This window comes from Peromyscus californicus, unplaced genomic scaffold (assembly GCF_007827085.1).
Source record: "Peromyscus californicus insignis strain IS unplaced genomic scaffold, ASM782708v3 Scaffold_7__1_contigs__length_154581171, whole genome shotgun sequence".
NCBI lineage: Eukaryota > Metazoa > Chordata > Mammalia > Rodentia > Cricetidae > Peromyscus > Peromyscus californicus.
In genome coordinates this window covers 127,485,572-127,509,408 of record NW_026294595.1, presented here as the reverse complement: position 1 = coordinate 127,509,408, position 23,837 = coordinate 127,485,572, and the positions used below count along the sequence as shown (strand labels likewise).

Below are 23,837 nucleotides of genomic sequence, written 5' to 3'. Positions count from 1 at the left end.
GCAGGGTTTGTGCTGTTTGGCTTCTCCACAGCACCTTGTCTGAGAGAGTAGAGCCATCCTCCGAGGGGCCACTTGAAAGTTAAGGAGTTTCCCTTTCCACAGGCGATGGCTTCTCAGGAGGGGATCTCACATCCTAACTCAGGAGGCGGAAAGAGAAGATTCTGTTGTTTACCCACTTCTGGGATCTGGAGTGGGCGTGGCTGGCCGAGGCTAGGGGCTCTGGAAGGACCACTACCCACCTTGCTGATGACTTTACACAGGCCCTCTGCTCTCTGTGCTTACAAATCCAAGCTGATCCCATGAAGGTGAGAGGAAGGGACAAGTCTAGAGGCAGAAGGCTAGGACGCAAAAGCAGCTTTGATGCTTCCTGGGTGTCCCAAGTCACACCCCATTCCCAGCCTGGGCCTCAGTTATGCTCACTTGTCCAAGCATTTGCAGTGTGCCTGCTCTGTACCCGGGTGCTATACAGTGGAAATGCAGAGGGCAATCGCTCGGGGCCAACAAGACGGCTCAGCAGGTGAAGATGCTTGCTGCCCAAAGCCAGCAGCCTGAGCCTGATCTCTGGGACTCCCGTGGTGTATGGAGGGAACTGACTCCTGGGAGTTGTCCTCTCACCCTCCTGTGTGCACCCGAGCACGTGTGCCTCACTCAGTATCTAAGTGAGTGTAATAAAAATGAAAAAAGAAAGAAAATCCGTGCCGTCAGAGAACTGTCCCACGGTGGGGCTGATACTGCACGGTAAACAAGGAGAGTGCCTGCCTGGCTTGTCGGGCTGGCAAATGCCAGAGAGGGTAGAGCAGAGGGGATTTTTTTTTTTTTTTTTTTTTTTTTTTTTTTTTTTTTTTGGTTTTTCGAGACAGGGTTTCTCTGTGTAGCTTTGCGCCTTTCCTGGGACTCACTTGGTAGCCCAGGCTGGCCTCGAACTCACAGAGATCCTCCTGGCTCTGCCTCCCGAGTGCTGGGATTAAAGGCGTGCGCCACCACCGCCCGGCTGAGCAGAGGGGATTTTAAAGAGTGTCGGGGAAGGCTTCTCATAATGACAGCTGAGCAAGGCCCTGGTAGATGCTGCAAAGTAAGCTATGCAGGGGTAAGGAAGAGTAAGCACAAGGGCCCTGAGGCAGGGGTGTGTCTGTGAGTTTGAGGAACAGTGAGGAAATCATAGTCCTTAACTCCTGCCACCTTTGGAGAGCAAAAGACCAGCTGTTTGTTTATATTTGTTTGTTTATTTATTTATTTACGGAGACAGTGTCTCACACTGAAGCCCTGGCTGTCGTGGAACTCACTCTGTAGACCAGGCTGGCCTTAAACTCACAAAGATCTGCCTGCCTCTTTCTCCCAAATGCTGGGATTAAAGGCATGTGTCACTATGCCTGTCCAAAAGATCAGCTTTTACCTCTCAGGACTCTGAAAGGTATCAGAACAAAATAATTTATTAGCCTTTATAGCGTGCATTCCTGGATGGAGCTGGGCAAAGGGGGAGGGGAGATCTTGCTGGCTGCTTCTTCAACTCTTTGAGTAGGTTTTATGACCTGTAGTGACTCTGAAGAGGGAGTATTATCATCTTGACTCCTTACTGGAGTGGGTGACTCTTTCCTACCTGGCCCTGGATTAGAATTATGGGTCTGCCACTTTTCAGCATGACTTTAGGCAAATTCTTCTCTGGGCATCGGTGTCCTCAATGAAGACAGGATGCCTGTAGATCAGAGTGGCAATGGGATTGCAGAGAATCCTCCAGAAGTCGTGTAAGAGCCCAGCCTGGGCCCTAGCAGCAGGGTATGCTCAGTCAATGTTTAATTTTTTTTTGTTTGTTTGTTTTTTGAGACAGGGTTTCTCTGTGTAGCTTTGCGCCTTTTCCTGGAACTCACTTGGTAGCCCAGGCTGGCCTCGAACTCACAGAGATCCGCCTGGCTCTGCCTCCCGAGTGCTGGGATTAAAGGCGTGCGCCACCAACGCCCGGCTCAGTCAATGTTTAAAACTAGAGGCTGGCCAGGTGTAGTGGTGCACACCTTTAAGCCCAGCATATGGGAGGCAGAGGCAGGTGGATTTCTGTGAGTTAGAGGCCAGCTTTGTCTACTACAGAGCAAGTTCCAGGACAGCCAGGGTTACACAGAGAAACTCTGTCTCAGAAAAACCGGAAAACCTAGAGGTTGATCTTTCGCATGATTTGAATCATTCTAACTATTTTGCAAGCTTGTCTTGTTGCATGGGTCCCTAAGAGTCCCATGAGGAAGAGGGGACAAGAAATAATAGCCCACCTTAGGAGAGAGAAACTGAGGCCTGGATTGGATGAGTGAGTTGCCCATGGTTATAGTAAGCATCAGGACAGATGGATATGAAGACCAATGCCTCCTGGGCTCCAGGAGCTTCATGGTGCGTGGGACCTCCTGTGTACTCATCTGCGGCCAGGAGTGAGCAGGTCCACTTGGCACAGCTGCACATGGCATCCTCACCCCCGCCACACACAGGAGCAGCCACTCAGATTTGTGGTTCAGAGCAGGTTTTGCAAGGCATGGTCAGGAGGGCCGTGGTGATGCTGGCGAAAGGCCGGAACTGGGAGAAAGACAAGCCACGGGGCAGCGGGCCCACGTGGGGCCAGGTCTGGGAGAAGAGGAAGGAGTGGTTCATGTGATTGTCTGCTTGGACTGTGTGTCCATTCAGGGAAAGGAGGGCTGGGTCTCCAGACTATTCCACCATAGTGCCCCCAAAGAGTGCTGCCCCATCAACCTCTCTTAACCTCAGGACGGCTCCACGAAGGGATATCACAGCAGAGGAAGCTAAAGACGGACACGCCTATCTGGGGCAGAGAAGCCAGGACCTGGAGCAGGCCTGCCTGACCCCAAGCCCCAGGTGCTGGCAGGTGGGCCTGTATAGGGGGACCCCCTTCTCTCTTGACCTACCTTTCTGGCCTGCCAGCCCCTGGTTCAAGATCCAGCCCAGGAGTCCCAGCTCCTTGGTTATTGTAGCCTTAGCCCTCAAATTATTTGTCTTCTGGCCACTAGATTTAGCCCAGCTATGTACTAGCCTTATAGAGGACTGCAGACTGCCTGGCTTCTGCGAAGGAGAGGCCAGGGAGCCCACTTTGGTTCACACCGTGAAGGACTCGGACAGCTTTACCCCGGGCACACCAGTAACTCCATTTTTCTGGACCCATTTTATAGATGAAGAAACTGAGGCACAAAGCGTGACGATTGACGATTATGTCTTGAAACATAAGAGGCAGAGATGGGAATCCTAGGTCCATGCCAATATCCAACTTGTCATCCTCCTCCTGGGGTTACTGGTGTGAGCCAACTCCCCCCCCCCCCCCATTCTGTAGCTTCTGCCCTGCCCTTGTGTGGGCGGCGGCTGCACAGTAGGAGGCGGCATGAGCCGGGCACTCTTAGAGCACAGTGAACAGTGTAAAGTGAGCTGGCTGGATTCTAATCTGGTTTCTTGGTTTCCTCGCTGGGGCTTTGGCCTACCCCGTGATCTCCCCTTCAGTTTCTCACCTGGGCTGAGAGCAGCAGCCACTCTGAGCTCTGTGAGGTCCAATGAGCAAGACACCAAGAGAGAACCGGTGGGACGCAGTGGGAGGTGGCAGTTCCCATTGTTCTCTCCCCCTCCCGGGTCCCTCCCTCAGAGAGGGGTTTCTTCTTCCTGGGGTGTGGTCAGGTGACCCAGACCTGACTGGAGCAGATGCTGCAGAGGACGGGGCCAGGACTGGCTGGTGACAGGCCCTCCGCGCGCGCGGGGAGCAGAAGCTAGCTGCACCAAGGGCGCCTTTGTCCTCTTCGTCTCCTCCCGTGCAAATTAGCAATTACCTTTCTTGCTCCTAGCTCAGCCTTTCCTGGGAGAATTGCTCCGCAGAAGCCACCTGGCTAATTAGTGGGCGGCCACCCGAGACAAGGTTGGGGCCTAGCGGTCAGAATTGGGGCTACCAACGCCTGGGAGTTGGCATTAGCTTGGCAGAGACCCGGCAGGCCCCAGGGTGGTACAGTTTTTTTTTATCCTGGGGCTTCAGTCTGGATGCTCTGGCTTTTCAGCTGTGTGACCTTAGATAAGTCACTTTGCCTCTCTGGCAAGTTTCCCTATCCTTTATGTTGGGATTATGTGAGGTTGGGAGGCTGGTACCTAAACAATGGCAGGTATCATTACTGCTACTTCATTGTGGCCACGGCCAATGCCTCGGGCTTGTTCTAACGCAGGTGAGGGAATGCAAGGAATGCAAGTCCAGTGACTGCCCTTGGCCCTGTCATGCCATGTTGGTGGCACGGACCGACGGAGAAGCCCAGCTAGGCCTCAGTCCCTGGGGCAACAGCAGGGCTTAGTTTCTGCAAGCCCAGACCTTCCTTTACTCCTCTTGAGGTATGGTAGCCAAGTACCAGGAATAGGATCTGGATGGTGTTGAGTGAGGGCAGGATCAGAACTGTTTCAGGAAGAGTGGGTGGCAAGGCCCCTCTAGGGCACTGGGGATTTAGGAAAAGGCCTAGGAGGGGGTTTGATCTGTGCCTAATGCGACAGAGACAGGAGACCCTTAGCCTTGTGGGGGAGTGTGGGAGTGCGGGAGTGCCTTAAGGGCAAAGGAGAGGTACAGGTGATAGGCCGTGTGCAGGGCCGGGTGAGGCTGGGCACATAGGGCAGAGGGTACCAGCCTGTCAGTTGTAGAGGATGAGTGAAGGCCAAGACCAGGAGATGAGGCCTGCCTTCGGCTTGTGAGGCCGGGCCAGACTGGCTCTCCCCACTGGCCCTGAAGCTTCAGGAAGCTCTCCGGCACTGAGGGTCACGAGGCATAGTTGAAGGAGTCCCCAGCTTGACCTGGAAAGACTCTCTGGAAGGGTGAGCCTCGGGCCTGAGGTTCATCAAGAAGCTGAGCAGAGGATGGCTGTCCCCAGCAGGGGTGACAGGCTGTGCAAGAGACCTCAGAGCACCACCCACAGCCAGCACTCTGCTGCTGGGAGTGGGACCCAGGTCCTTCTGCATGCGAGGCCAATGTTCAGCCATGGAGCCCCGTCTCCAGCCATTAGTCTGTGTTTTATCTTGGGGAGGTACAGAAGGCTCAGGGCACGTGGCTTGGCATCTGATTGTCAGAGTGGGCCCACAGTCCTGCTAGCAGAGGCACACCCCCCCTCCTCCCTGGTGTCTGACCTGGGTAAAGCGAGCCCACAGTTGCCTCAATTTCTGTTTTTTTTTTTGTTTTGTTTTGTTTTTTTTGTTGTTGTTTTTCAGAGCTGAGGACCGAACCCAGGACCTTGCACTTGCTAGGCAAGCGCTCTACTTCTGAGCTAAATCCCCAACCCTCAATTTCTGTTTTTATCCACTGAGTGGGTGTGGGCTTCCTATGTCCCTGAGTGTTTGGGGACTAGAATAGCATCCTTATGACATGCCTGTGGCCAGGAACCCTGTGGCATTCACTGAAGAGGAAACTGAGGCACAAAGACTTGCTCAGGAGACATAGCTGCGATTTGAACCTAGGCAAATCTGACCCCAAGATCCTTGCTGCTCACCCTTCAGTAGTCTTGTCCTCAAGCTTGGCTGGGGCGTGGCCCAGTCCCCAGGCTGTTCCCCGGGGGCCCAGTTAATCCCCTTTCAAGGCCCACCAGCCCAAGAGCCAATTAGTGCCTTCGTGCTAGGGCGATGCACCTGTCCCCTAGCTCTGGGAGGCCTGGCCCTGGGTAGATCCTTGGGCCCCACCCTTTAGGCAGACGCTTCCAGTATTTCCACTAAGAGAAAGGACTAGGCTCGGGCTTCTTCAGGACAGCCAGGGGTGATGGAGGGCACGGTAAAGCCAAAGAGAGAAGTGTCCCAGCAGGATTTTCCACAGCCAGGCTGGGCCTCCACAGAGCAACCCCCTCCCTCCATCTCTCCCAGTACCTCCTCTCTCTTCCCCTCCTGGGGCCATGGGTTCCCAAGATCCCCAGTGACGGGGGCTGCTGGTGGCATTGGTTGCAGTTTCTCACCTGCATGCAGGGTCTGGCTGCAGTGAGAAAGGAGGAGCAGTGAAAAAAAAAAAAAGGTCCTTGAGATGGTGACAAAGGTCTGAGTGTGGGCCGCGAGAGCAGTCTGTTTCCAGGCAACTGCTCTACCCTGGGCTCCCCGCGGCGGCGGGCACATCCGTCATGCAGTAGCTCTGCTGGCTAGGGAGCTCCGGCTGCTGGCCCCGCAGCCCAGGCACACATCCCATACCCCCCAAGCACGGCCCTGCTGAGCATGGGAGGCCCTCTATCAGGGGTTGTGTTCGGAAGCACAGTGTGGCGTGGCCGCTGCTGGCCGAGCACTATTGGGTACCTAGCCTGGGGCCTGGAGCACACAGGGCAGAGCTCCCAGTCAGTTTGCCAGTCTGTGGGATAGGCAGTTGCTTACATGCTGGCTCCAGACCACGTTTTGGCTGTTTGTTCTTTGGTGTTTTTCCCAGTCCTGCTGGGCCTCGGTTTCTTCGTCTGTGAAGTGGACATGATAGTTCTTACCTTGTAGGGTTGCTGTAGGAATTAGATGACTTATAGGCAATGCCCTAGGCTCAATGCCCAACACAGAGTCAGTGCCCTGTAAATACGAGCGTTTCTTCTTTATTAACTGCTTATAGAGAGGTGATGGTACCGGGCCTGGTGGTGCACACCTGTAATCCCAGTGGTTGGGAGATTAAGGCAGGAAGATCATGAGGTCATGAGTTTGAGGTCAGTCTGGGACACACAGTGAGACCCTGTCTCAGAAAGGAAGAAGGGAGGGAGGGAGGAAAAGGCAGCCGAGAAACAAAGTGTCTATTGCAGTCAAAGAGACCATGTGTGTCCGGCTTTTAAGTGTAGGACCTTAGGCAAGTCACTCCAAGCCTGGGTTTTCTCCTGACTCAGCTGGGGAGGGGATCTGTAGGTGTCTTGGTGCCCCGTCCTCTCAGTGTGGATTTGAAGCCCACGTAGAATTGGCAGGATTAGAGACCGCACAGCTGGGCCCCACCCTGGCAGCGCTCTGGATCCAAGTGGTTGCTGCACACTGGGTGCCCACCTAGGACCTGCCAGGCTGCCCTCGCCAGTCCTCCCACCTGCCTTGTGCCGGGGCCACTCTACTGTGCAGGCCTGCACTGCTCCCTGCAGCCCACCCCCATTAACCTGCCCAGTCACTGTGTCTGCCCCAGCCTTGGCCCTTCTGCCCAGGCCCAGCTCTCACCCTTCCCTCCACCTCCTTTGTGGAAATAACCTCTGCCAGTGCCCTGGAGAGAAAAGAGGAGAAGGAGGCCGGCCGCCCAGGGGCCAGGGGGCCTGGCACGCCACTGGCCTTTGTCTAGGCCCTGCAGTCAAGAGAGGCTGGGTCTCCTAGGGCGGGCCATGCTGCCAGCCTGCTGGCTGCTCAGGGAGGCCGTGTGGGCGGCAAGGCCTGGGCTGGCAGTGGCCCCCTGGGACGGCCTGGCCCACTCTGGTGAATGGGAGGCTAAAATCACCTTGGGGGTGACCTTGTCCTTCTGGGGCCAGTTACCGACAAGTGTTGGTACCTACTACGTACCAAGAGTGGGGGCAGCCCCCTAGAACTGGGCCACACAATCTGGTCCCAAGGTCTGATAGCCTGCATGCTCACACATGTTCTCTCTCTCTCTCTGTCTTCCTCTCTTCCCCCCTTTCCCTCCCTTTTCTTCTCTTTCTCTCTCTCCCCGCTCTAGTTACCTCTCTCCCTCCCCAACTCTCTCTCCCCCTCCCTTACCTCTCTTTTCTCTGTCTTCCACCCCCCCTTTCTCTCTTGGTTTGTTTTTTATTTATTTTTATTTCATGTGCATTGGTTTCGCCTGCATGTATGTCTCTGTGAGGGTGTTATAGATCCTGGAGTTGGATCCTGGAGTTATAGACAGTTGTGAGCTGCCATGTGGGTACTGGGAATTGAACCCAGGCCCTCTGGAAGAGCAGCCAGTGCTCTTAACGGCTGAGCCATCTCTCCAGCCCCTCTTGATTTGTTTTGAGACAGGGTCTTGCTATGTAGCCCAGGCTGGTCTTGAACTCCCAGTCTTCCTGTCTCAGCTGCCTGAGGTTACAGGCTGGTGCCGCCATGCCTGGCTTGGTGCTCTACTGTTTGATAGCTGTGGGGCAGGTCCTGCTGCCTGTCTAGACCCCTCCTGTGTGTCTCCAGAGTGAAGGTAAACACAGTTCTACCTCCACCTCCGTGTCAGCGGGTGCGGAGGAGAGAGCAAGCTCCTCACACCGCTCCTTCTGTTTCTGTCCTGGACTCTGCCCTTGATGTGGGGCTGAGTTCTTACTGTGTGTCAGAGCTCTACCCTGAGGAGGTTGCACCTCAAGAATTAGCCACCTACTGTGTGTTACCATTCCAGATGGGCACCTGAGGACGCCCGAAGAAAGACCTAGGGCAGGGAGCTTTGTGGCAAGAAGGAAAAGGAGGGGTAAGGCCAGGTGTGGTGGCTCCTACCTGTAATCCCAGCACTCAGGAGGCAGAACTCATGGATTGCCATGAGTTCAAAGCCAGCTTGTCCTCCAGAGTGGATTCTAGGTTAGCTTGAGCTACAGTGAGACCCTGCCTCAAAGATAGAAAAAGGAAGGGAAGAGAGAAACAGGGAAGGGGTGATATAGGAGGTCCTACCATGTGCAGGCTTTACACTGGAATCCAGAGCCAATGGGTTTACCCACCATGTGGATGAGGAAATCTGGGTCCTAATTATTACCCAGGATAACCTAATGGAGAGGCATGAGGGCTGCGGACCTGATCTTGAGGCGCAGGAAGACTTCTTGGAGGAGGCAGTCTTCAGTCTTGGCAGTCTTCCCCACCAAGCTCCCTGAAGTGGTTCTGAGACGTGGTCGGTCTTGCTTTCCACATGTTTGGAGATGGGACACTCATTGCCCAAGGAGGAACGTACTGCTTCTGTTTGCAGTCGGCTGACCCGCCCGCCCTCTCACCAGTTCTTAGCACATGGGCTCCAAGCTGGGTCCCAGCCCTGAGTCCCAGCAGCTGAGCCTTCTACATCAGCCAGCAGGCTCTCCTCAGACTTTCTAACCCCACTCTCCCAGCAGCCAGAGCCATCTCCTGGAACATAAATCAGACCACATCAGTGCCTAGCCTAAAACCCTTCAGGGGCTCTCCAGGGGCTCCTCGGACAAAGCCCAGACTCCATACTGCAGCCTTTGAGGCCTGCCCAGGCGGCCTAGCATCACGGACCCTCTAGCAGCAGCGGCTGAAGAAGGGGTCATGACCCATTGGAGCCTCCACCTGCCCATGTGGCTCCTTAGGGTCCGTGGAGGGCTTGAGTGCAGATGGATGCCACCACCTGGGCTGCGGGGGCCGGGGTGGGGATGGGCAGTGCAGGAGGAAAGGCTGGGGTGTCTTGGAGCTGGCTCTGTGTGACCTTGCTCTTGGTCCCTTTAGCTCCATATTTAATTTTCTCCATCAGTAAAATAAGGGGCCTACCTCAGTGATGTCACCAAGAGTCATATCCAAAGTGCTAGGGCACCCGGGGCTTTCGTGCACTCAGTCCCTCCACACACACCGGAGTCAGGACAGCAGGGAAGCTGCCCGGAGTCCCATCTGTGGTGAAGGGATGACCCTGATCTCTGGAGTGGGTTGGGAGGTGACCCCACGTTGTGTAGTGGACAGCTTGTTTCATTTAGCACTTACCCCCTCTCTACCAGGTAGACACTATTAACCCCACGTTACAGCTGCAGAAAGGGTTCAGAGAGGTGCCTCCCCTTCCCCGAGATCACGTGGCATCATTCAAACGTGGGTTACTGAGTCCTGTGATCTCCCGCCCTGCCCTGCAGTGTGTATTCCATGAGGACTGCACCCTGTTTCCGGATGGTTGTACATCTGGCACTGTGGGGAGCAGGGCCGGGGGTGGGGCTGGACTCTGTGTCTTCCATTTCTGGCTTCAGAGTGTACCTGCAGCATGGCCTTTGGAGAGGCCCTGGGACCTCTGCTGACCTGAGGTGAATTCCTGAGGCTCCCTCCCCAGTTCAGCTCAGACCTGTTGAGTGGGCTGATGGAAGGGGAATAGTAATTTCCCCCTGGGGCTCAGAGCATTTCTGTTGGCAGCTGCTGGAGCTGAGGCCCCAAGGCATGGGAGCAGGCCAGAGCTGAGATTCACAGATGCACCCACCTCTGGCTGTGTGGCTTTGTGCCACTCACTTTCCCTCTCTGAGCCTCTGCTTTTGGTCTCTAGGTTCTCTGGAGGGCACTTTCCGTGGAGACAGGTGCTGCAGCAGCCTGTGTGGGGAATGAGGGAGCACGGGTGTCGGCCCTTTCGGCAAACTTTAAAGGTGGGGGGGCGGGGTTCCTCTGCAAACTCGGTATGTTTTCAGAACTACCTGCCCCCTACCCAACTTATCCTCTAGCCAAGGGCCAGTGAGTCATAAGCCACTGATTTTTTTTTTCCAAAGTGTAACATTCTCTCATGTACTAGAATTTCATTATCTCACAAACCTCACTGTATCATCAGATACAGTGGCAAACAAGGGTTCCTTCTGGTCCTACTTCTGCTCTTCCCCAGGGCTACCCGGGCCTTCTTGGTCCCTCTAGAGAAGATTCATGAATATGTACATAGGCAGGGATATTTCTAAGTGTGGTTCCTTTTTTTTCTTTTTTTTTTTTTTTTTTAACTAAAAGAAGCTACATTAAGGCTTGGGGATTTAGCTCAGTGGTGGAGCGCTGAGTTCGGTCCTCAGCTCTGAAAAAAAAGAAAGAAAAGAAAGAAAGAGAGAGAGAGAGAGAGAGAGAGAGAGAGAGAAAGAAAGAAGCTACATTAATTTATGTGGTGCATGTGCATGTATATGTGTGTGGACACATGTGCCATGGTATGCATGTGGAGGTCAGAGGACAACTTGAGAGAACCAGTTCTCTCTGTGCCGTGTGGGTCCCTGGGTGAAATTCAGGTCTTCAGGCTTGACAGTAAATGCCTACACCCACTAGGCCATCTTGCCATCCCTGCCTTATTTTTATACAGAATGTGTTGTCTACAATTTTTGAGTTGCATGCATGTATGTGTCCCACACTGCACAATTCACCCATGTCAAATACACGTAAGTGAAATTACTATATTCGGAACCATCATCACAGTCAATTTTTACCATATTTTATCATATCAGAAGGACTCCCCGTACCCCTAAAGCCACGCTCCTTGCTGTTCTCGGCCCTCCCTGAGGCTGTCAGCCACTAATCTGCCTCTGTGCCTGTAGAGCCGCCTTGTCATGGCGTAGGCGTTCTTTTGTGACAGACTTCTTCCAGTTGTGTTTTTGGGGTTCTCTATGTTGCAGGGTGTATCAGTCCTTTGTATTGCCAAGTAATATTTCATTTCATAGACATACTGTATTTTAGTTAGCAGTTGATGGACATGAGTTATTTCCATATTTTGCTTATCATGGGTAATGTGGTTGTCAACAGTCTTGTGCAAAGTTTAGTGTGCATGCACTTTCCAGGTTTTTTACACTTAGGAATGGACTTGCTAAGGTCACATGGCTACTCCAGGTTCAAGTAGCTAAGGAACTGGTCCTTTTCCAGACTTGACTTTGTCATTTCCTTTTAGCATCCACACCGACACAAAAGAAATAAATGTTAAAAAAATTTTTTTTTAAACCTGCCTGAAAAACTTATAACTGAGGGTTATAACTCTCTGCATCCTTGACAACACTTGGTATTCTCTACCATTTGGCTTAGACCACCCTAGCAGGAGTGAGCCATCTCACAGTGGCTTTAATGTGACATGCCGGTAGCTGATGACGCTAACCATCTTTTCACAAGCGTGTTGGTCATTTGTATGCTTGATTTAGGTGAAGGTCTGCTCACATCTTCTGCTCATTAAAAAAAATTGTCATTTTACTATTGAATTGTGAGAGCATTTACACATGGTACATATACATCCCTCTCAGACAAACCATTTATGAATATTTTCTTCCTGATTGTGAGTTGTCCTGTCCTTCCTTCCTTCTTGTCCTCCTCCTCCTTCCCTCTCCTTCCTTCTCCCTTCCCTTCTCTTATTCCCGGTGCTGTGGATTAAACTGGGGCCATGTGCATGCTAGGCAGGTATTCTACCACCGAGATACAGAGGTTCATCCCCAGCTGGTTTTTTACTTTTTTTTTAAAAGACAGGATCTCACTAAGTTTCTCAGGCAGGTTTAAAAAATGTTTTGTTTTTTTTTAAACATCTATTTCTTTTGTGTAGGTGTGATGGGAACAAGGGGACACTTGTGGGAGTTGGTTCTCATGTGGGTTCTGGGGATCCAATTCAGGCCATTAGTCTGGCGAGCAGGTGCCTTTACCGCCTGAGTCATCCTGCCAACCCTACCAGGTAGCTGTTGACTTTTGATCCTCTTGCCTCAGCCTCCTGAGTAGCAAAGATTACAGGTCTGCATTCCAAGGACAGGACAAGTCAGTCAGTCAGTCAGTCAGTCAGTCAGTCTCTCTCTCTCTCTCTCTCTCTCTCTCTCTCTCTCTCTCTCTCTCTCTCTCTCTCTCTCTCTGTGTGTGTGTGTGTGTGTGTTTCTCAGGAGAGTCTTGGTTTTTTTTGTTGTTGTTTTTGTTTTTCGAGACAGGGTTTCTCTGTGTAGCCCAGGCTGTCCTGTAACTCACTCTGTAGACCAGGCTGGCCTTGACTGAACTCAGAGATCCACTTGCCTCTGCCTCCTGAGTGCTGGGATTAAAGGTGTGTGCCACCACCATGGTTCGGCAGTCTTAATACATCACTCAGGCTAGCCTCGAACTTGTGAGCTCCTGCCTTGTCCCCCTGAGCCCTGCCTTTTATTTTCTCAACAGTGTCCACTGAAGCACAAAGTGTCACATTTTGATGAAGTTCAGTTTGTCTGATTTTTCCTATGGCTTGTACTGTCCATGTCACATCCGGGAACCATTGCCTAATCCAAGGTCACAGATTCATTTCTGTCTTCCTCTAAGAGTTCCAGTCCCTACATTCTTCAGGTTGTTTTTCTCCTAAGCAGTAAATCTATGCACTGTTGGCACAAGAGCAAGTAAGAGCATAAAAGGACATTCTCATTCTTTTTTATAGCTGTATAATACTCAATTTTATGGATATACTATAATTTATTTACCCCATTTTCCATTGATAGACATTCAGAATCCTTCCAGTACTTTGCTTTCACAAGACTTCAGTGAACATCTGCAAATATATATAGATGTCCACCCACACTAGTGAGTTTAGTGGGAAGTAGACTTGCTGGGTCCAAGAGTGTCTGCTTTTGGACATGATGATGCCATATTTCCCTCTACTGACATGGGGCACCAGCTGTCACTACCAGCAACTTGTCTAAAATGTGAGCCATTTACACTGGGCGGCGGTGGCACACGCCTTTAATCCCAGCACTCAGGAGGCAGAGCCAGGTGGATCTCTGTGAGTTCGAGGCCAGCCTGGTCTACAGAGTGAGATCCAGGACAGGCACCAAAACTACACAGAGAAACCCTGTCTCAAAAAAACAAAACAAACAAAAAATGTGAGCCATGTGCTGATCACTGTGTGCCATGTATCAAACATTCAAACGTGTTTTGGTCCCTAAACAACGATCCTGAAAGCCAGAGTGAAAATGTATACCTTACAAGGATCTAAGGTCACATGGTCTGTGTGTCTCTTGACTCTTCACTCTCCACCCTCCCCCATTCCCCCCATCCCCCCCACCCCCGTTCAGTCCCTGTATCTTCAGAGGGCCTTGGCCACTTCTGAACTACCAGAAGGATGAGATTGGCAGGTGTGCTTGGAGAGTTAGAGATCACACTTATGTGGGCACAGAAAGTATGCTCTACCACTGAGCCACAGCCCAGCCTAGAAGTCTAACTTAAAGTCAGGCAGGACTGGGCTCAGTCCTGGCTCAGGCAGCGTCTTTGGGCAGGCCATTGCCTTCCTGGTGCCTCAGCCTCCTCTGGTGAGTGCTGCCCTGTCTTACAAAGAACACTAATGGCCATCATTTCCCCTGTTGGAAAAGCAGTGAGAAATAAAAGGAAAAATATGGTGGCAGTGTGTGTGTGTGTGTGTGTGTGTGTGTGTGTGTGTGTGTGTGTGTGTGTGTGTGGTGGGGGGGGAAGAGGAGGGAGATAGAGAGAGAGAGACAGAGTCCTTCCAGGGAGGAAGACATTTGAATGGAGTGTGGAGGGGTAGCTTTGAGCGAGCAATGATATTCCAGGCAGGAGGATGGTGTGTGACAAACATTTCCTGGGGAGACCCAACACACATGTCTAGTCTACTCACCCCAGATAGGGAAACTTCAACAGACCAGAAGTACAGATACCACTAAAGTCCAAATTGGTGAACTAATGAGTTTTATTGGGGTTACTTACAGAAATATGGGTGAGGGGTTACTTATAAGAGCAGAAATGACTCAGAGACATCTGCATCACCAAAGCCCACCCCAACATGGGTGACAGCTCACAAAGCTAGGACCCTGGAGCACACTGCACAGCCTGAAGGCAGCTCAGCAGGTTGGAGAGTGTCCTTTCCAGGTGCCTCAGTTGGTCTAAACCTCTTCCTGGTTTCTGCTTCTTCTAGGCAACTGGTTGGGCCTCACAGTCTTCTTTGCAGCTCACCTTCCTTCCTTCTGTCTGAGAGGGAAACTTAGTTTCTGTTGCTTACTCTGGTAGGGAGGGCCTCATGGATCTGGTCAGTTTCAGGGACTTCCTGAAGCTATTTTGAGTTGTCTGGCTCTTATCCTCTTTCTGCCCCACTCTTTTGCAGTAATCGCTGAGCCTTGGAGGGGGTGACTGTAGGTGTCCACCTATGGCTAAGAAGTAGTTCACATGTCACAGTAACGGTTCTCAGGAGCTTCCACAATGGTCATGAGTGAGCTGATACAACATTGATCCATGGGCATAAGTTTAACAGACATATCACATCCATCTAGGAAAAAAAAAAGTTGCTTTCCCATTGGGACCTATGACTTCCCCAGCCACAGACTTTTATTCTGGCTTACAGTACCAGGCTGGAACTCCTTCTTGTAGAATGGGCCTTAAATCCAATTGGAAGGCTGTTGGTCTCTCTCAATAGCGGAGCCACTACTATATGAGCAGGCACATCCTGCTTGGGGTGGTGGTGTTTTCACATGAAGGGTCCATAGTCAAGCAGGGGTGGTGGTGGTAGGAATGTCAGATTCGCCTTGATCCCAAGGTGGGAGCTGTGGGAGCTGTGGGAGCCACCAGAGTAGCTTGAAAGCCTGGAGCTCTGGCTGACGTCAGATCCATAGCAGCTACGGAAAGGGCCATGGTGTTGTGGGATACTGTATGTTGCTGTGATTGATTTAATAAAGAGCTGAACGGCCGATAGCTAGGCAGGAGGTACAGGACTTTCGGCAGGGAGAGGAAGTAGGAGATAATCGAGGCACAGGGAGCCGCCAACGAGACGTGGAGGGAGTTGGACATACAGAATGAAAGAGAGGTAAGAAGCCTCATGGTAAAACCTAGACTAATAAAAGCAGGTTAATTTAAGTCATAAGAGCTAGTGGAACAAGCCTCAGCTAAGGCCAAGCTTTCATAATTAATAGTAAGTCTCTGTGTCGTTATTTGTGAGCTGGCGGCAGAACAGAAAGTCCGACTACACCATGGTGCTGGCAGTCCTGCTCGGCATGTCCCATCTGCAACCTGAACAGTCTTCCCTCTCTAGACCTTATTTCTTCTTGAGGAGCAGCCTGAATAATCCTGAAGAACGAGAGGTCAGGGGTCAGGCAGCCCGGGTTGGTTTCTAGCTCTGCCACTTATGAGCTATATGACCTTGACCATTTTTGTCACTTAGCCTCTCCTGCCTGTAGTTTACTCAGCCATAAAAAGTAGTTGCTGCTGCTTCCTGGGGTCACAGTGAAGAGCACAGGGCTCTGAGGCCTGTGTTGGGCACACAGTGCATGCTCCATGTGGTGGCTGGTAGTAGAGCATGTGTCCTGTCTCTGACTGGGAATTCCAAGGCCTTCTGAGTGAATGGATGCTCAGGCTCTCTGGGGGATCTGGAGGGCTCATCGCTCATCACTAGTTCTTTCAGCAAATGAGTTGTGAGCACTTGCTTTATGCCAGGCCCTAGAAGATATTGTGAGGCCATCTCACAGAACTCTGACCTGACCCAGGGTACTGAAAGCCAAACTCATCATTTCAGATACCCACACTCTCTTCCTGTGTCCTACCTGTCCTGGACCAGACTTCGTAATTGCTAGCCAAGTGCCTTTGTCTCTGAGCCATACTTTCAACTTGGGAATTCAAAATGAAACTTTTTTTTTTTTTTTTTTTTTTTTTTTTGAGACAGGGTCCCACTACATATCTCTAGCTGACCTGGAATTTACTGTGTAGACCAGGCTGGCCTTGATCGCACAGAGATCTGCCTGCCTCTGCCCCCAAGATCTGGGATTGGCATGCACCCCCACATCCAGCAGGAATTAGAATTTTTACCTAGTATCTTATCACCCAGGCTTTTACTGAGCTCCCAAATCTGGATGGAAGGATGAAGGATAACGGGAATGGAGTGAGTTGCCCTGCCCTGCCCTTTCACAGAACAGACCCAGAGAGTGAGTGTAGACGCCGACCCTGAACCGCTAACACATGCTGCTCCCTGGCTCCTGTGGTGCCCAGGGTTGGCAGGTGGTAGGACACCCTTGGATACTGGATGGAGCTCAAAGATGAAAACAGACAGGAAGTGGGTGTGTAAGAGAGGAGAGTCAAGATCCCTCCAGGTGCCTGGCCTGAGCAAGAGACACTGGAGAAGGCCCTTGGTGCGGCAGGCTGAGTGGTGAGGGCTTGGGGCTGTGGACAGGAGAGGAAGGACCAAATGCTTGCTGGACAAGAGCATGTTTTTCCCTGGTCTCACAGAGATTCTCTGGATAAGACTTGCTTTCAGAGCTGTCCAGTTGACTGTTTGGAGGCAGAGAAGAGGCCCAAGCTGTTGTTGTGAACCTGGTGTCACTCTGAGATGACCAGGAGATAGACAAGACCCCTGAGGATGCTAGCATAAAGAGATCTTGTCTTAATTTCAGGCTTTCTCCTTCTGTGGAATCCTTCAACTTTTTTTTTTTTTTTTTTTGGTTTTTCGAGACAGCCTTCAACTTTTTAATATTAGCAATAACTTAAAAATTGTAGGGGTTGGGGATTTAGCTCAGTGGTAGAGCGCTTGCCTAGCAAGTGCAAGGCCCTGGGTTCGGTCCTCAGCTCTGAAAAAAAAATTATAATACACTCCTACAGGTCCCTGAAACATATCCATAGCCCCCATTGGGCCTGTGGCCTCCTGGTTAGGGTTCTTTGGTTTGTATGAGTGAGTCAGGCTGCCTGGATTGAGTCCCAGCTGTGGGTCCCTATATGAGCTGAGTGACAGCCCTGAAGAGCTTCCGGTTCCTCATCTGGAAAATGGGAACAATCACAGTGCCATCTCCTGGTGACATAGTAGTTTCTGGACTGACAGTTCAAGTAAAATATTCATGATGGCTTTTGTCAGTGACCAGGGTGCTTGAGAAGGCCAGGAGAGATCTTGTCTGCCACTGACTTGCTGTGTGAACTCGGCCTGGTTTTAGTCCTCGCTGAGAAAGCAGTTTTTTTCTTGGAGTTAGAAGATGTCCTGGGTGCTTCAGAGGCCTCTGAGTGCCCCTCTAACCAGCACCCTCCCCGCCTCTCTCCTTCCAGCCTCGCCCACCTGCCACTTCCCACCCTCTACCCTGCCACCAAAATGATCTTTCAAAAACCGCAAATCTCAGCATGGTCTTTTCCTGCCTGGAGAAAATTGATGTGATGCCCCATTGCCTTCAGGAATAAGCCCCAGAGTCCTGACCTGGCGTGGGCAGGAGGGGCTGGCCCTCGCCTGTCTTCCCATCACCCCTGCTTGTATTCTAGCCGCATACAGCCTCTGCTCCCACCTCGATGGCCACGTGGCCCTTGGTGCTGGCACCCCCATCCCTATCACAGCCCACATTCCTGCCTTCTCATCTACCCCACAGTTACCCAGTGTCTGTGTTTCTCAGATCTAACACTGCCTTTCTGCCAGTGATCCACCCACAGCTCTAAAGCCTCCTTCTTCTTCTCTCTTATCCCTTTCTCCATTGCCCATTCTCGATGAACAGCCAGAAAGAGTCTATTGGCTCATGCCTGTCATTTGGGAGGCTGAGGCAGGAGGATTGCTAGAGGTTCCAGACCAGCCCGGGCTACATAGGTCACTCTGACCTAAAGTGCAATGCCCTTAAATAAACAAACAAACAAACAAACAAACAAATAAATAAATAAATAAATAAAATAAAATAAGAATCTGGATATGTCACTACCTGCTTACATTTTCTCTGTGGCTGCCTGTTTCACTGGCAGTAAAGACAGGGCTTCCAGACCAGCTTCTATGCTGTCTCGCCCAGGCTGCTTGCTCTCTAGAGTGACTTGAACACTGTCACTTCAACAGAGTCTTTGTGGCCATCACACCTCACCGACAGGTGAGAATCGCTCCTTCTAGTGACCATGGTGCAGAACCTTCCGGGTAGCACTGTAGACGCCCTTCCTCTTGGCAAAACGGTCCAACCAAATGCTGCTTCCTCTGTGAAGTCTTCTTCCGCACAGCCTCCCCAAGATCGTTCCTTCCCATTGTATCTGCAGGCAACAGAGGCAGCCCCACGGTGGCTCCTGTCAGCTTGCTCCTCTTGCCGTGGGTCCCCACACTCAGTGCTGTCCTCATAGAAGCTGCTGGAGACAGGAGGCAGTGAGGAGAGAGGACATTCTTGGAGCCTGACCTGTGCTAAGTGCTTGGATATGCCCTCGCCTTACTCTTCAGAACCCCATAGGGTCAGCTCCCCTAGAAGCTCCATTTTAAAGAGAAGCCAACGAAAGTCTGAAGAGATTTAGCCATGTGTCCTGCCCGAGGTCACCAGCCAGTCTTCCTGAGCTGAGCAGGAGCCGTTAGTGAGTACCGGCAATGACTATATATAGCACCTTTCACATGCCAGGTACTGGGCTGGGGCTTGCACACATTCCATCCTCCCTGGGACATCCACTGCACTCCACCTCAGGGCTGGGAAACTCAGCTACAGGCACTCAGGAAGCCAGTCACAAGAGGGTCAAGCTTTGCCTTGTACTCTCTGGGGCCCCTGTCATGACTGCCACACTGTGTTATACTGAGACATAGCAGAGTCCTCCCTCTGGCCGACCTGGGAGGTTATTAGCACCCCAACACCTGGGCTAGCCTCCAGCCCTGGGAGGTCCTGGCTAGTGGGTGTGTAACGAATGAGGGAACAGGTGGTTGGGGATATGGGCCCTGCCCCAGCCATTCTGCAGCTGATTCCTGAAACCCAAAGGTACAGCCACCCCTCTCCTAGGCACAGTGACCCCCAGCACCCTGTTGTCCAGACAGCCCTAGGGAAGGAGCAGATCCATAAACATGAGGTTCCTCAAGGGCTCAGGAGGGGCACTGGGCGCTGTACAAGTCCTCAATATTATTGCTTTATTGTCATTTAAATGGAGCCTGCCTCAAACAGGCCACCCAGTTCTAGCCACCAGCGCTGGACAAAACCTCCATTGAAAAGCCAATTACAATCACTCCATCTAAATTGTCATGGATTTGTATAGAAAATTACATCTCCATTTAGTCCTGAAGCAACGTCCTGGGCATGGACAGAGGGGAGGCTGGCCCATTTACCTCGCCAGCTCAGCGCGGGTGCCGCAGGCAGAGAGAAAGCCCAAGCTGCCGGTCTTGGCTAGCCCAGGAACAAAGGCCAGTTTGTGGGGGCCCAAAGAGAGGCTGGGCCTCTGAGGGCGTCTCAGATTCCAGGCCTGGGCCCACGGACCCTGCACTGCCAGCTGGTCTCCCCTGCTGGCGGCTCTGGCCAGACAAGCTTCTGACAGCCGGCCTTAGGCGGCCGCCGTCAGCCCTGCCACTATCCAAGGGGCCTGGAGCTGGGCTCAGGTCCACACTGCCAGGAAATGAAGGAGGTTAGCCTGGGGATCACCGGCCTAGGATCTTGAGAGCTTGGGTCATTCATTCATTCGTTCATTCATCACTGTTGCTAAAGGGTCTTTGGGCAGTATGAAAAGCATAGTAACATAGACATGAGCTCCGGCCTCAGGTGTCCTGGGTTCCAGTCCAGACTCTGTCCTTAGTAGTCTTTTCAGTTCTGAAATAGTTGCTGAGCACCTGCCTACTCTATGCCACAGAAGAGAATATGGCTGAAGCCAGGACAAAATGCCGTGTCTCCTTGTCCCTTAAAGCCAAAGGGAGATGTGCTCTTTTGTGAATGACCCAGACTCTGAGGGAATGAACAGGAGCTGCTTGAGTTTTGTAGAAGACTTGTGTGAGTAGACAGTCCTAAAGGAATAAGCCGGAAGGGTCCTCCAGGCTGAGGAAACAGTCTGTGTATAGACAGGGGCAGTTGGGCTGGCTGGAACAGCAGTGAGCAGTTAGGGCCTCTATGGGCTGCTTCTCTAAGACTTGGTTCACTCATCTGTAATGTGTGCATGGTGGTAGGGCTATTCCAGCTAGTCTTATTAGGGTTAGTCCAAGGCCTTGCCCAGGCAGACCGCAAAGAGTATTTGTTGACATACTCTTGCTCACCTTGGGTGTATGTGATGAAGCCGGGGGTTCTGATACCATGCACTGTGAGTGTGACTGCATTTAATTGTGTGTGAGACTGTCCCATGACTCCATATGGTTGTGTGACTGTGAGGTCATGTGTTCACGTATGCAACTATGACTGTTATCATGTGTTGACAGTCACTCACATTTCCGGTGGCCTCACCCCCACACAGTGTTCTCAGACTGGCTGTATGTGGCTGGGTCAGACTGTGTGCCATGGCCTAAACATTGTCTGTCTGGGCCCAGTGGAACACCTGGCTGGGATGGCTGGCCAGCACAAAAGCAGCGTTAGGACGGGACAGGTGGGTGCAGTAGGTAAGGAGGGCAGAGTTCCCATCCTCCCCCACCCAGCCCTACCAGGTAGACTGGCCAATGCAAAAACAACCCCATCAGGGACTGCTCTGTATACAGAAAACAAGTTCTTCTGGTATCAGCTCAAGTTTGGCAGGAAGTGGCTTTTGGGTGGCAGGAAGTTGGATTCAGCTCATATCAGCGCCAACCGAGGGAGCAGGGGAGCAGTTATCTAGGGTTAAACAGAGTTACCAAGAAGTGGGGCCCACCACCTCCCCATCCCGATAGTGTTGAGGGCCAGCCCACCGCTCCCGGTCACTTGGGATGGGATAGTGATAGGTTGGAAAGAAGAGCCGCCCCAGGCACGTACCAACCAAGTCTAAGGCGCACACAGCCCATTATCCACCTCTCATTATCCCCTTTTGGTCTATTCATGAACACAGACTTGTCCAAGGTCACCAAAGCAAGGGGCTCACAACTACCTAAAGATAAGAAAACCCAAGCAGAGGGACAGAGAAAAGACGGACCTGGGACAGAGCTGGTGAGAGAGCAATGAGTGTCGGTGGAGACCTGTAGTATGCCCACAGGGTGCAAGGCCAGCCCATGGACATCACAGCTGACCATGAGGTTCTGAACCCATTTTCCAGATGAGGGGCCGGTAAGACTGGAGTGCCTCACATGTTGAGCCAAACCTAGGCTTGATTCTAAAGCACAGGTTTTTTTCCAGGCCACTTCCTGTGCCCAACTTCTAGAAGCACAGTGGCTATCTAAAGGCGACGCCCCACTGAGGAGTTGACCCACTTGTCCAGTGGCAAGCCAGGGTCAGACTTGAACAGGGTGGCTACTTGTACCATGCAACAGAGAGTGCTCAGCTCTGGCAGTGCAGACAGAGAAAGTCAAGGCCCTGCCCTTGGGTTGGTACTCAGCCACTGGAATGGGTTTTGTAACTGGTCAGAAGCAGAGTTCTCCTAAGGCCCAGCCCTAGACCAGCTGTGTCCCTGACCCCGACTCAAGCCCCTGGCAGGGAGGCTTCTGGCCCTGTCCTCATCCCTAAAGCAGCACCAAGCTGTTCTCTGGCTGAGATGCTGATTTGAAACTCAGTTTGCATGTCGTTTGCACATTACTCTGTGTGTCAGAAGGTACGAACATCTCCCTTTCCGGGAGAGGGCTGCCTGCCGGAGGCCCCCCTGCCCTCCTCCAGACAGCAAAAATGCCAGCCGGCTAGACGGGAGCTACGCCCTGGCCTCTGATAGCACCCGCCTGCTGCCACCTCCCCCATTCCCTCCTCGAGCCAAATTTAGGCTGCTCTGCTACTGAGAGATGGGGAGAGAGGAGGCAGGAAACCCTGAGCTGGAGCTGCTGAGCCAAGGCCCTATAGGGTGGGGCTGCCCTAGGGGTACCCCTGTCCCTAAAGCCCTGGGCCTAGCCTCCCCCCCACCTTTTTCACACTGGAAAGAAGCCCAGTTGGGGAACACTGGGTTCTCTGCCACAGCCCAGGGTGCTGGCTGCCTTGTCCATCATGGATGAGAGAGAGAGAGAGAGAGAGAAGAGGTCATGGTCAGGGCAGTGGGGAAGGGATCAAATAGCGTCCTCCTGCCCCAGACACTCGCCGCCATTGGGTCCCAAGAGCTGGCTCTGCTTATCTGTACTTCCTGCCTTTCCTTGGCATGCCCCCCTTATTGTGGGGTGGGAGGCTCTGGGTCCAACTGAGTCTGAGGGGACTGACCTCTTTCCCAAGGTTCCATCACGCCGTGGGCCAGCTTCCTGCCTTGGTTTGTCTTAGTTTTTCTATCTGGGAGACAAGGGAATGACTTCCAAGTGGCTGTCTATGCTGAGACCTAGGGTTTCTGGAAAGCTGAACATCAATTAGGAACAGTGGCTTCAGGCCTAGAAGCTTCCTGGATTTTTCAGGGACTAGGAGAGGTGACTTGTAACAATGCTGGGGACAGGACTGAGTAAGCTGAGCCAGGAGAAACAGGGGAAAGACGTGAGCCGGATTGCAGCCACCTCAAATCCAGAGGTGGGTTAATAGATCCCAGTACAGTAGCTGGGGCATGGAGCCTGGAGTAGGGCTGCCTGGGCTTGAAGGCCACCGTCAGTTTCCTGCATCTCTTTCCTCACCTGTAAGAGGAGAGTAATAAATTTCCAGGGTTGCTGGAAGGGGAAATGAGGCAGCGAACGTTTGGCACATAGTAGGTGCATCACGATGCCAGCCACCAGTGTGATTGTTTTGTCCCCCCCAGAGCAGTTGAGAAGTCCCAGGGTTGTAACAGATGTGAACGTGAAGGGAAGGCATTGAGGCTCCGTGGCCAAATGGGAGCCATCAGGATGGGTGTTCAAGTCTGCATGACCCTGGGCAAACGGCCACACCCCGCTGAGCCTTGGGAGAGGAGCAGCGAGGCGCTTACCTCGGAGGGTCTGGGAGGACTGCGCGAGCTCAGGGTTGGCACGGCGCCTGGCACATAGCGGGCAGTCCCTGAAGGATCCAGTGGTACCGCCTCGCACAAAGGACAGGTGGGCAGCGTCGGGGTGGAGGGCGGAGCAGGGCAGGTGTGCCGAGAGCGAGGAGGCGGGGCAGGAGCAGGGAGGGAGAAGGTGGACGGGCGCGCGCAGCAGGTGCGCGTGGGATGGGCGGGGCCCCCGAGCGGGCGGGGTCTCCAGGTACGCGGGCATGCGCCAAGAAGCGGGTGCCCGGGGCGCACGGCCGCAAAGCGTCCCTGTGTCTTTAACGCCCCCCTCCCCGCGTCCCCCTACCCCTTTGTGCACCCCCTTCCCAGCCGGGCAGCAGCCGCGGAGCCGTCCCCCCTGCACTGACAGCTGGTATCTAATTACTGTGTGAGAATGGAAAGTCAGGCTGTCCCAGCTCCGGGGAGAGGGGATTAACGTCTCCTGCAGAATACACTTCCTCTGGTGGGTTGCCATGGTTACTCTCATTACCTGCCTGCCCGCGAGGAGCCGCACGAGCCGCTCCAGCAGGCCCTCGGAACCCGGGCCCGGTCCACGCCCGCGCGCGTACTCGCCCCCGCCCGCGCGCGCGCGCGCGCGCCTGTCTTCCCCGCCCCTTCCCTCCGGGAGCGCACGCGCG

At 52.8% G+C, this 23,837-nt stretch overlaps 1 protein-coding gene and 1 long non-coding RNA gene across 3 annotated transcripts in view; one reads left to right on the top strand and one right to left on the bottom strand.

The window, feature by feature from the left end:
* Nol4l (nucleolar protein 4 like) overlaps window positions 1-23,837 on the top strand; it is a 125,423-nt gene that overhangs the window by 15,343 nt on the left and 86,243 nt on the right. The gene's annotated exons all lie outside the window — the stretch shown is intronic.
* Window positions 14,195-23,778, bottom strand: LOC128100371 (uncharacterized). The gene is made up of 2 exons (XR_008214780.1): window positions 23,690-23,778; window positions 14,195-18,579 (listed from the first exon to the last, which is right to left on the bottom strand). It is a non-coding gene; the product is annotated as an uncharacterized LOC128100371 (long non-coding RNA).